We start from the raw sequence: 12355 nt of genomic DNA, 5'->3' as shown, positions 1-12355 counted from the left end.
ATAATATAATACTGTCTGATAGACTGGATACCTGGAACATTATAATACTGTCTGATAGACTGGATACCTGGAACATTATAATACTGCCTGATAGACTGGATACCTGGAACATTATAATATAATACTGTCTGATAGACTAGATACCTGGAACATAATACTGTCTGATAGACTGGATACCTGGAACATTATAATATAATACTGTCTGATAGACTGGATACCTGGAACATTATAATACTGTCTGATAGACTGGATACCTGGAACATTATAATATAATACTGTCTGATAGACTGGATACCTGGAACATTATAATGTAATACTGACTGATAGACTGGATACCTGGAACATTATAATATAATACTGACTGATAAACTGGATACCTGGAACATCATAATACTGTCTGATAGACTGGATACCTGGAACATTATAATACTGTCTGATAGACTGGATACCTGGAACATTATAATACTGTCTGATAGACTGGATACCTGGAACATTATAATATAATACTGACTGATAGACTGGATACCTGGAACATCATAATACTGTCTGATAGACTGGATACCTGGAACATTATAATACTGGATCTGGAACATTATAATACTGTCTGAGACTGGATACCTGGAACATTATAATATAATACTGCCTGATAGACTGGATACCTGGAACATTATAATATAATACTGTCTGATAGACTGGATACCTGGAACATTATAATACTGTCTGATAGACTGGATACCTGGAACATTATAAAATAATACTGTCTGATAGACTGGATACCTGGAACATTATAATACTGTCTGATAGACTGGATACCTGGAACATTATAATACTGTCTGATAGACTGGATACCTGGAACATTATAATATAATACTGTCTGATAGACTAGATACCTGGAACATAATACTGTCTGATAGACTGGATACCTGGAACATTATAATATAATACTGTCTGATAGACTGGATACCTGGAACATTATAATACTGTCTGATAGACTGGATACCTGGAACATTATAATATAATACTGTCTGATAGACTGGATACCTGGAACATTATAATATAATACTGACTGATAGACTGGATACCTGGAACATTATAATATAATACTGACTGATAGACTGGATACCTGGAACATTATAATATAATACATTATAATACTGTCTGATAGACTGGATACCTGGAACATTATAATACTGTCTGATAGACTGGATACCTGGAACATTATAATACTGCCTGATAGACTGGATACCTGGAACATTATAATATAATACTGACTGATAGACTGGATACCTGGAACATCATAATACTGTCTGATAGACTGGATACCTGGAACATTATAATACTGTCTGATAGACTGGATACCTGGAACATTATAATATAATACTGCCTGATAGACTGGATACCTGGAACATTATAATATAATACTGTCTGATAGACTGGATACCTGGAACATTATAATACTGTCTGATAGACTGGATACCTGGAACATTATAAAATAATACTGTCTGATAGACTGGATACCTGGAACATTATAATACTGTCTGATAGACTGGATACCTGGAACATTATAATACTGCCTGATAGACTGGATACCTGGAACATTATAATATAATACTGTCTGATAGACTGGATACCTGGAACATAATACTGTCTGATAGACTGGATACCTGGAACATTATAATATAATACTGTCTGATAGACTGGATACCTGGAACATTATAATACTGTCTGATAGACTGGATACCTGGAACATTATAATATAATACTGTCTGATAGACTGGATACCTGGAACATTATAATATAGACTGGATACCTGGAACATTATAATATAATACTGATAGACTGGATACCTGGAACATTATAATATAATACTGACTGATAGACTGGATACCTGGAACATTATAATATAATACTGTCTGATAGACTGGATACCTGGAACATTATAATACTGTCTGATAGACTGGATACCTGGAACATTATAATACTGTCTGATAGACTGGATACCTGGAACATTATAATATAATACTGACTGATAGACTGGATACCTGGAACATTATAATATAATAACTGTCTGATAGACTGGATACCTGGAACATTATAATACTGTCTGATAGACTGGATACCTGGAACATTATAATACTGTCTGATATATAAACATATAATACTGTCTGATAGACTGGATACCTGGAACATTATAATACTACTGTCTGATAGACTGGATACCTGGAACATTATAATACTGCCTGATAGACTGGATACCTGGAACATTATAATATAATACTGTCTGATAGACTAGATACCTGGAACATAATACTGTCTGATAGACTGGATACCTGGAACATTATAATATAATACTGTCTGATAGACTGGATACCTGGAACATTATAATACTGTCTGATAGACTGGATACCTGGAACATTATAATATAATACTGTCTGATAGACTGGATACCTGGAACATTATAATATAATACTGTCTGATAGACTGGATACCTGGAACATTATAATATAATACTGTCTGATAGACTGGATACCTGGAACATTATAATATAATACTGTCTGATAGACTGGATACCTGGAACATTATAATACTGTCTGATAGACTGGATACCTGGAACATTATAATACTGCCTGATAGACTGGATACCTGGAACATTATAATATAATACTGTCTGATAGACTGGATACCTGGAACATAATACTGTCTGATAGACTGGATACCTGGAACATTATAATATAATACTGTCTGATAGACTGGATACCTGGAACATTATAATATAATACTGTCTGATAGACTGGATACCTGGAACATTATAATATAATACTGTCTGATAGACTGGATACCTGGAACATTATAATATAATACTGTCTGAATACTGACTGATAGACTGGATACCTGGAACATTATAATATAATACTGATACCTGAACATAAACTGGATACCCTGGAACATCATAATACTGTCTGATAGACTGGATACCTGGAACATTATAATACTGTCTGATAGACTGGATACCTGGAACATTATAATACTGTCTGATAGACTGGATACCTGGAACATTATAATATAATACTGACTGATAGACTGGATACCTGGAACATCATAATACTGTCTGATAGACTGGATACCTGGAACATTATAATACTGTCTGATAGACTGGATACCTGGAACATTATAATATAATACTGCCTGATAGAACATTATAATATAATACTGGATACCCTGGAACATTATAATATAATACTGTCTGATAGACTGGATACCTGGAACATTATAATACTGTCTGATAGACTGGATACCTGGAACATTATAAAATAATAACTTATTATTCTGATAGACTGGATACCTGATAGAACATTATAATACTGTCTGATAGACTGGATACCTGGAACATTATAATATAATACTGTCTGATAGAACTTATAATATAATACTGATGACCTGGAACATTATAATACTGTCTGATAGACTGGATACCTGGAACATTATAATATGGAATACTGTCTGATAGACTGGATACCTGGAACATTATAATACTGTCTGATAGACTGGATACCTGGAACATTATAATATAACTGGATACTGTCTGATAGACTGGATACCTGGAACATTATAATATAATACTGACTGATAGACTGGATACCTGGAACATTATAATATAATACTGACTGATAGACTGGATACCTGGAACATTATAATACTGTCTGATAGACTGGATACCTGGAACATTATAATACTGTCTGATAGACTGGATACCTGGAACATTATAATATAATACTGACTGATAGACTGGATACCTGGAACATCATAATACTGTCTGATAGACTGGATACCTGGAACATTATAATACTGTCTGATAGACTGGATACCTGGAACATTATTACTGCCTGATAGACTGGATACCTGGAACATTATAATATAATACTGTCTGATAGACTGGATGGAACATTATAATACTGTCTGATAGACTGGATACCTGGAACATTATAATATAATACTGTCTGATAGACTGGATACCTGGAACATTATAATATAATACTGTCTGATAGACTGGATACCTGGAACATTATAATATAATAGACTGGATAGACTGATACCTGGAACATTATAATATAATACTGTCTGATAGACTGGATACCTGGAACATTATAATATAATACTGTCTGATAGACTGGATACCTGGAACATTATAATACTGTCTGATAGACTGGATACCTGGAACATTATAATATAATACTGTCTGATAGACTGGATACCTGGAACATTATAATACTGTCTGATAGACTGGATACCTGGAACATTATAATACTGTCTGATAGACTGGATACCTGGAACATTATAATATAATACTGTCTGATAGACTGGATACCTGGAACATTATAATACTGTCTGATAGACTGGATACCTGGAACATTATAATATAATACTGTCTGATAGACTGGATACCTGGAACATTATAATACTGTCTGATAGACTGATACCTGGAACATTATAATATAATACTGGATACCTGAACATTATAATACTGTCTGATAGACTGGATACCTGGAACATTATAATATAATACTGTCTGATAGACTGGATACCTGGAACATTATAATACTGTCTGATAGACTGGATACCTGGAACATTATAATACTGTCTGATAGACTGGATACCTGGAACATTATAATATAATACTGTCTGATAGACTGGATACCTGGAACATTATAATACTGTCTGATAGACTGGATACCTGGAACATTATAATACTGTCTGATAGACTGGATACCTGGAACATTATAATAAATACTGTCTGATAGACTGGAACATACCTGGAACATTATAATATAATACTGACTGGATACTGATAGACTGGATACCTGGAACATTATAATATAGACTGGATACTGGAACATTATAATATAATACTGATAGACTGGATACCTGGAACATTATAATATAATACTGACTGATAGACTGGATACCTGGAACATTATAATATAATACTGTCTGTCTGATAGACTGGATACCTGGAACATTATAATATAATACTGGAACATTATAATACTGATAGACTGGATACCTGGAACATTATAATATAATACTGATAGACTGGATACCTGGAACATTATAATACTGTCTGATAGACTGGATACCTGGAACATTATAATACTGTCTGATAGACTGGATACCTGGAACATTATAATATAATACTGTCTGATAGACTGGATACCTGGAACATTATAATACTGTCTGATAGACTGGATACCTGGAACATTATAATACTGCCTGATAGACTGGATACCTGGAACATTATAATATAATACTGTCTGATAGACTGGATACCTGGAACATTATAATACTGTCTGATAGACTGGATACCTGGAACATTATAATATAATACTGTCTGATAGACTGGAACATTATAATATAATACTGATACCTGGAACATTAACATAATACTGTCTGATAGACTGGATACCTGGAACATTATAATATAATACTGTCTGATAGACTGGATACCTGGAACATTATAATATAATACTGTCTGATAGACTGGATACCTGGAACATTATAATATAATACTAGACTGGATACCTGGAACATAGACTGGACTGATACCTGGAACATTATAATATAATACTGTCTGATAGACTGGATACCTGGAACATTATAATACTGTCTGATAGACTGGATACCTGGAACATTATATATATAATACTGTGTGATAGACTGGATACCTGGAACATTATAATACTGTCTGATAGACTGGATACCTGGAACATTATAATATAATACTGTCTGATAGACTGGATACCTGGAACATTATAATATAATACTGTCTGATAGACTGGATACCTGGAACATTATAATACTGTCTGATAGACTGGATACCTGGAACATTATAATACTGTCTGATAGACTGGATACCTGGAACATTATATATATAATACTGTCTGATAGACTGGATACCTGGAACATTATAATATAATACTGTCTGATAGACTGGATACCTGGAACATTATAATACTGTCTGATAGACTGGATACCTGGAACATTATAATACTGTCTGATAGACTGGATACCTGGAACATTATAATACTGTCTGATAGACTGGATACCTGGAACATTATAATACTGCCTGATAGACTGGATACCTGGAACATTATAATATAATACTGTCTGATAGACTAGATACCTGGAACATTATATACTGTCTGATAGACTGGATACCTGGAACATTATAATATAATACTGTCTGATAGACTGGATACCTGGAACATTATAATACTGTCTGATAGACTGGATACCTGGAACATTATAATATAATACTGTCTGATAGACTGGATACCTGGAACATTATAATATAATACTGACTGATAGACTGGATACCTGGAACATTATAATATAATACTGACTGATAGACTGGATACCTGGAACATTATAATATAATACTGGATACCTGGAACATTATAATACTGTCTGATAGACTGGATACCTGGAACATTATAATACTGTCTGATAGACTGGATACCTGGAACATTATAATAATACTGTCTGATAGACTGGATACCTGGAACATTATAATATAATACTGTCTGATAGACTAGATACCTGAAACATAATACTGGATAGACTGGATACCTGGAACATTATAATATAATACTGTCTGATAGACTGGATACCTGGAACATTATAATACTGTCTGATAGACTGGATACCTGGAACATTATAATATAATACTGTCTGATAGACTGGATACCTGGAACATTATAATACTGTCTGATAGACTGGATACCTGGAACATTATAATACTGTCTGATAGACTGGATACCTGGAACATAATATAATATACCTGGAACATTATAATACTGTCTGATAGACTGGATACCTGGAACATTATAATACTGTCTGATAGACTGGATACCTGGAACATTATAATATAATACTGTCTGATAGACTGGATACCTGGAACATCATAATACTGTCTGGATAGACTGGATACCTGGAACATTATAATACTGTCTGATAGACTGGATACCTGGAACATTATAATATAATACTGCCTGATAGACTGGATACCTGGAACATATAATATGTCTGATAGACTATACCTGAATAATACTGTCTGATAGACTGGATACCTGGAACATTATAATATATTATATATATTATTATAATATAATACTGTCTGATAGACTGGATACCTGGAACATTATAAAATAATACTGTCTGATAGACTGGATACCTGGAACATTATAATACTGTCTGATAGACTGGATACCTGGAACATTATAATATAATACTGACTCTGGATAGAACATCATAATATAATACTGATAAACTGGATACCTGGAACATATAATACTGTCTGATAGACTGGATACCTGGAACATTATAATATAATACTGTCTGATAGACTGGATACCTGGAACATTATAATATAATACTGTCTGATAGACTGGATACCTGGAACATTATAATAATACTGTCTGATAGACTGGATACCTGGAACATTATAATACTGTCTGATAGACTGGATACCTGGAACATTATAATATAATACTGACTATATATACCTGGAACATCATACTGTCTGATAGACTGGATACCTGGAACATTATAATATAATACTGTCTGATAGACTGGATACCTGGAACATCATAATACTGTCTGATAGACTGGATACCTGGAACATCATAATACTGTCTGATAGACTGGATACCTGGAACATTATAATACTGTCTGATAGACTGGATACCTGGAACATTATAATTATAATACTGCCTGATAGACTGGATACCTGGAACATCATAATACTGTCTGATAGACTGGATACCTGGAACATTATAATACTGTCTGATAGACTGGATACCTGGAACATTATAATATTATATTAGACTTATTATATACTGTCTGATTATACCTGGATATAATACTGCCTGATAGACTGGATACCTGGAACATTATAATATAATTATATATCTGATAGACTGGATACCTGGAACATTATAATACTGTCTGATAGACTGGATACCTGGAACATTATAATATAATACTGTCTGATAGACTGGATACCTGGAACATTATAATATAATACTGACTGATAGACTGGATACCTGAACATAATACTGTCTGATAGACTGGATACCTGGAACATTATAATATAATACTGTCTGATAGACTGGATACCTGGAACATTATAATACTGTCTGATAGACTGGATACCTGGAACATCATAATACTGTCTGATAGACTGGATACCTGGAACATTATAATACTGTCTGATAGACTGGATACCTGGAACATTATAATACTGTCTGATAGACTGGATACCTGGAACATTTATTATAATACTGTCTGATAGACTGGATACCTGGAACATTATAATACTGTAATGGACTGAACATTATAATATAATACTGATAGACTGGATACCTGGAACATTATAAAATAATACTGTCTGATAGACTGGATACCTGGAACATCATAATACTGTCTGATAGACTGGATACCTGGAACATTATAATACTGTCTGATAGACTGGATACCTGGAACATTATAATATGTCTGACATAGACTGGATACCTGGAACATTATAATACTGTCTGATAGACTGGATACCTGGAACATTATAATACTGTCTGATAGACTGGATACCTGGAACATTATAATACTGGTGATAATGGATACTGGAACATTATAATACTGATAGACTGGATACCTGGAACATTATAATATAATACTGACTGATAGACTGATACCTGGAACATTATATACTGTCTGATAGACTGGATACCTGGAACATTATAATATAATACTGTCTGATAGACTGGATACCTGGAACATTATAATGGAACATTATACTGTCTGATAGACTGGATACCTGGAACATTATAATATAATACTGACTGATAGACTGGATACCTGGAACATTATAATAATACTGTCTGATAGACTGGATACCTGGAACATTATAATACTGTCTGATAGACTGGATACCTGGAACATTATAATACTGTCTGATAGACTGGATACCTATAATATAATACTGTCTGATAGACTGGATACCTGGAACATTATATAATACTGTCTGATAGACTGGATACCTGGAACATTATAATATAATACTGTCTGATAGACTGATATAGACTGATAGATACCTGGAACATTATAATATGTCTGATAGACTGGATACCTGGAACATTATAATACTGTCTGATAGACTGGATACCTGGAACATTATAATATAATTATATATTATTATAATATAATACTGCCTGATAGACTGGATACCTGGAACATTATAATATAATACTGTCTGATAGACTGGATACCTGGAACATTATAATACTGTCTGATAGACTGGATACCTGGAACATTATAATATAATACTGTCTGATAGACTGGATACCTGGAACATTATAATATAATACTGTCTGATAGACTGGATACCTGGAACATTATAATACTGTCTGATAGACTGGATACCTGGAACATTATAATATAATACTGTCTGAACACTGGATATAACATTATACTGTCTGATAGACTGGATACCTGGAACATTATAATATAATACTGTCTGATAGACTGGATACCTGGAACATTATAATACTGTCTGATAGACTGGATACCTGGAACATTATAATATAATACTGTCTGATAGACTGGATACCTGGAACATTATAAAATACTGACTGATAGACTGGATACCTGGAACATTATAATATAATACTGTCTGATAGACTGGATACCTGGAACATTATAATATAATACTGGATAGACTGGATACCTGGAACATTATAATACTGCCTGATAATACCTGGAACATTATAATATAATCTGATAGACTGGATACCTGGAACATTATAATACTGTCTGATAGACTGGATACCTGGAACATTATAATACTGTCTGATAGACTGGATACCTGGAACATTATAATACTGTCTGATAGACTGGATACCTGGAACATTATAATACTGTCTGATAGACTGGATACCTGGAACATTATAATATAATACTGGATACCTGGAACATTATAATATAATACTGATAGACTGGATACCTGGAACATTATAATACTGTCTGATAGACTGGATACCTGGAACATTATAATATAATACTGTCTGATAGACTGGATACCTGGAACATTATAATATAATACTGTCTGATAGACTGGATACCTGGAACATTATAATATAATACTGGAACTGATAGACTGGATACCTGGAACATTATAATACTGTCTGATAGACTGGATACCTGGAACATTATAATATAATACTGTCTGATAGACTGGATACCTGGAACATTATAATATAATACTGTCTGATAGACTGGATACCTGGAACATTATAATACTGTCTGAAGACTACTGGAACATTATAATACTGATAGACTGGATACCTGGAACATTATAATATATACTGTCTGATAGACTAGATACCTGGAACATAATACTGATAGACTGGATACCTGGAACATTATAATATAATACTGTCTGATAGACTGGATACCTGGAACATTATAATACTGTCTGATAGACTGGATACCTGGAACATTATAATATAATACTGTCTGATAGACTGGATACCTGGAACATTATAATATAATACTGACTGACTGGATAAACTGACTGGATACCTGGAACATTATAATATAATACCTGGAACATTATAATATAATACTGTCTGATAGACTGGATACCTGGAACATTATAATATAATACTGTCTGATACCTGGAACATGTCTGATACCCTGGAACATTATAATACTGTCTGATAGACTGGATACCTGGAACATTATAATACTGCCTGATAGACTGGATACCTGGAACATTATAATATAATACTGTCTGATAGACTGGATACCTGGAACATTATAATACTGTCTGATAGACTGGATACCTGGAACATTATAATACTGTCTGATAGACTGGATACCTGGAACATTATAATATAATACTGTCTGATAGACTGGATACCTGGAACATTTATAATATAATACTGTCTGATAGACTAGATACCTGGATAATACTGTCTGGAACCTGGAACATTATAATATAATACTGTCTGATAGACTGGATACCTGGAACATTATAATACTAATACTGTCTGATAGACTGGATACCTGGAACATTATAATGTAATGCTGTCTGATAACATTTATAATATAATACTGACTGATAAACTGGATACCTGGAACATCATAATACTGACTGATAGACTGGATACCTGGAACATTATAATACTGTCTGATAGACTGGATACTGGAACATTATAATACTGTCTGATAGACTGGATACCTGGAACATTATAATATAATACTGTCTGATAGACTGGATACCTGGAACATTATAATACTGTCTGATAGACTGGATACCGGAACATTATAATACTGTCTGATAGACTGGATACCTGGAACATTATAATATAATACTGCCTGATAGACTGGATACCTGGAACATTATAATATAATACTGTCTGATAGACTGGATACCTGGAACATTATAATACTGTCTGATAGACTGGATACCTGGAACATTATAATATAATACTGTCTGATAGACTGGATACCTGGAACATTATAATATAATACTGACTGATAGACTGATAGACTGGATACCTGGAACATTATAATACTGTCTGATAGACTGGATACCTGGAACATTATAACCTGGAACATAATACTGTCTGATAGACTGGATACCTGGAACATTATAATACTGTCTGATAGACTGGATACCTGGAACATTATAATATACTGGAACATCTGATAGACTGGATACCTGGAACATTATAATATAATACTGTCTGATAGACTGGATACCCTGGAACATTATAATATAATACTGTCTGATAGACTGGATACCTGAACATTATAATGTAATAATGACTGATAGACTGGATACCTGAACATTATAATATAATACTGACTGATAAACTGGATACCTGGAACATTATAATATAATACTGTCTGATAGACTGGATACCTGGAACATTATAATATAAATACTGTCTGATAGACTGGATACCTGGAACATTATAATAATACTGTCTGATAGACTGGATACCTGGAACATTATAATATAATACTGACTGATAGACTGGATACCTGGAACATTATAATACTGTCTGATAGACTGGATACCTGGAACATTATAATACTGTCTTATAGACTGGATACCTGGAACATTATAATATAATACTGCCTGATAGACTGGATACCTGGAACATTTATAATATAATACTGTCTGATAGACTGGATACCTGGAACATTATAATACTGTCTGATAGACTGGATACCATTATAAAATATGATAGACTGGATACCTGGAACATTATAATACTGTCTGATAGACTGGATACCT

General features: G+C 33.4%; 1 long non-coding RNA gene across 1 annotated transcript; it reads right to left on the bottom strand.

The window, feature by feature from the left end:
- Positions 1 to 1853: 1853 nt before the first annotated feature.
- LOC127918487 (uncharacterized) lies at positions 1854 to 11558 on the bottom strand. The gene is made up of 3 exons (XR_008100245.1): positions 11403 to 11558; positions 3641 to 3866; positions 1854 to 2042 (listed from the first exon to the last, which is right to left on the bottom strand). It is a non-coding gene; the product is annotated as an uncharacterized LOC127918487 (long non-coding RNA).
- Between the last annotated feature and the right edge of the window lie 797 nt (positions 11559 to 12355).

Source organism: Oncorhynchus keta, unplaced genomic scaffold (assembly GCF_023373465.1).
Source record: "Oncorhynchus keta strain PuntledgeMale-10-30-2019 unplaced genomic scaffold, Oket_V2 Un_contig_14321_pilon_pilon, whole genome shotgun sequence".
Lineage (NCBI taxonomy): Eukaryota > Metazoa > Chordata > Actinopteri > Salmoniformes > Salmonidae > Oncorhynchus > Oncorhynchus keta.
The sequence above is the reverse complement of the archived record's forward strand: the minus strand, read 5'-3'. Positions and strand labels throughout refer to the sequence as shown.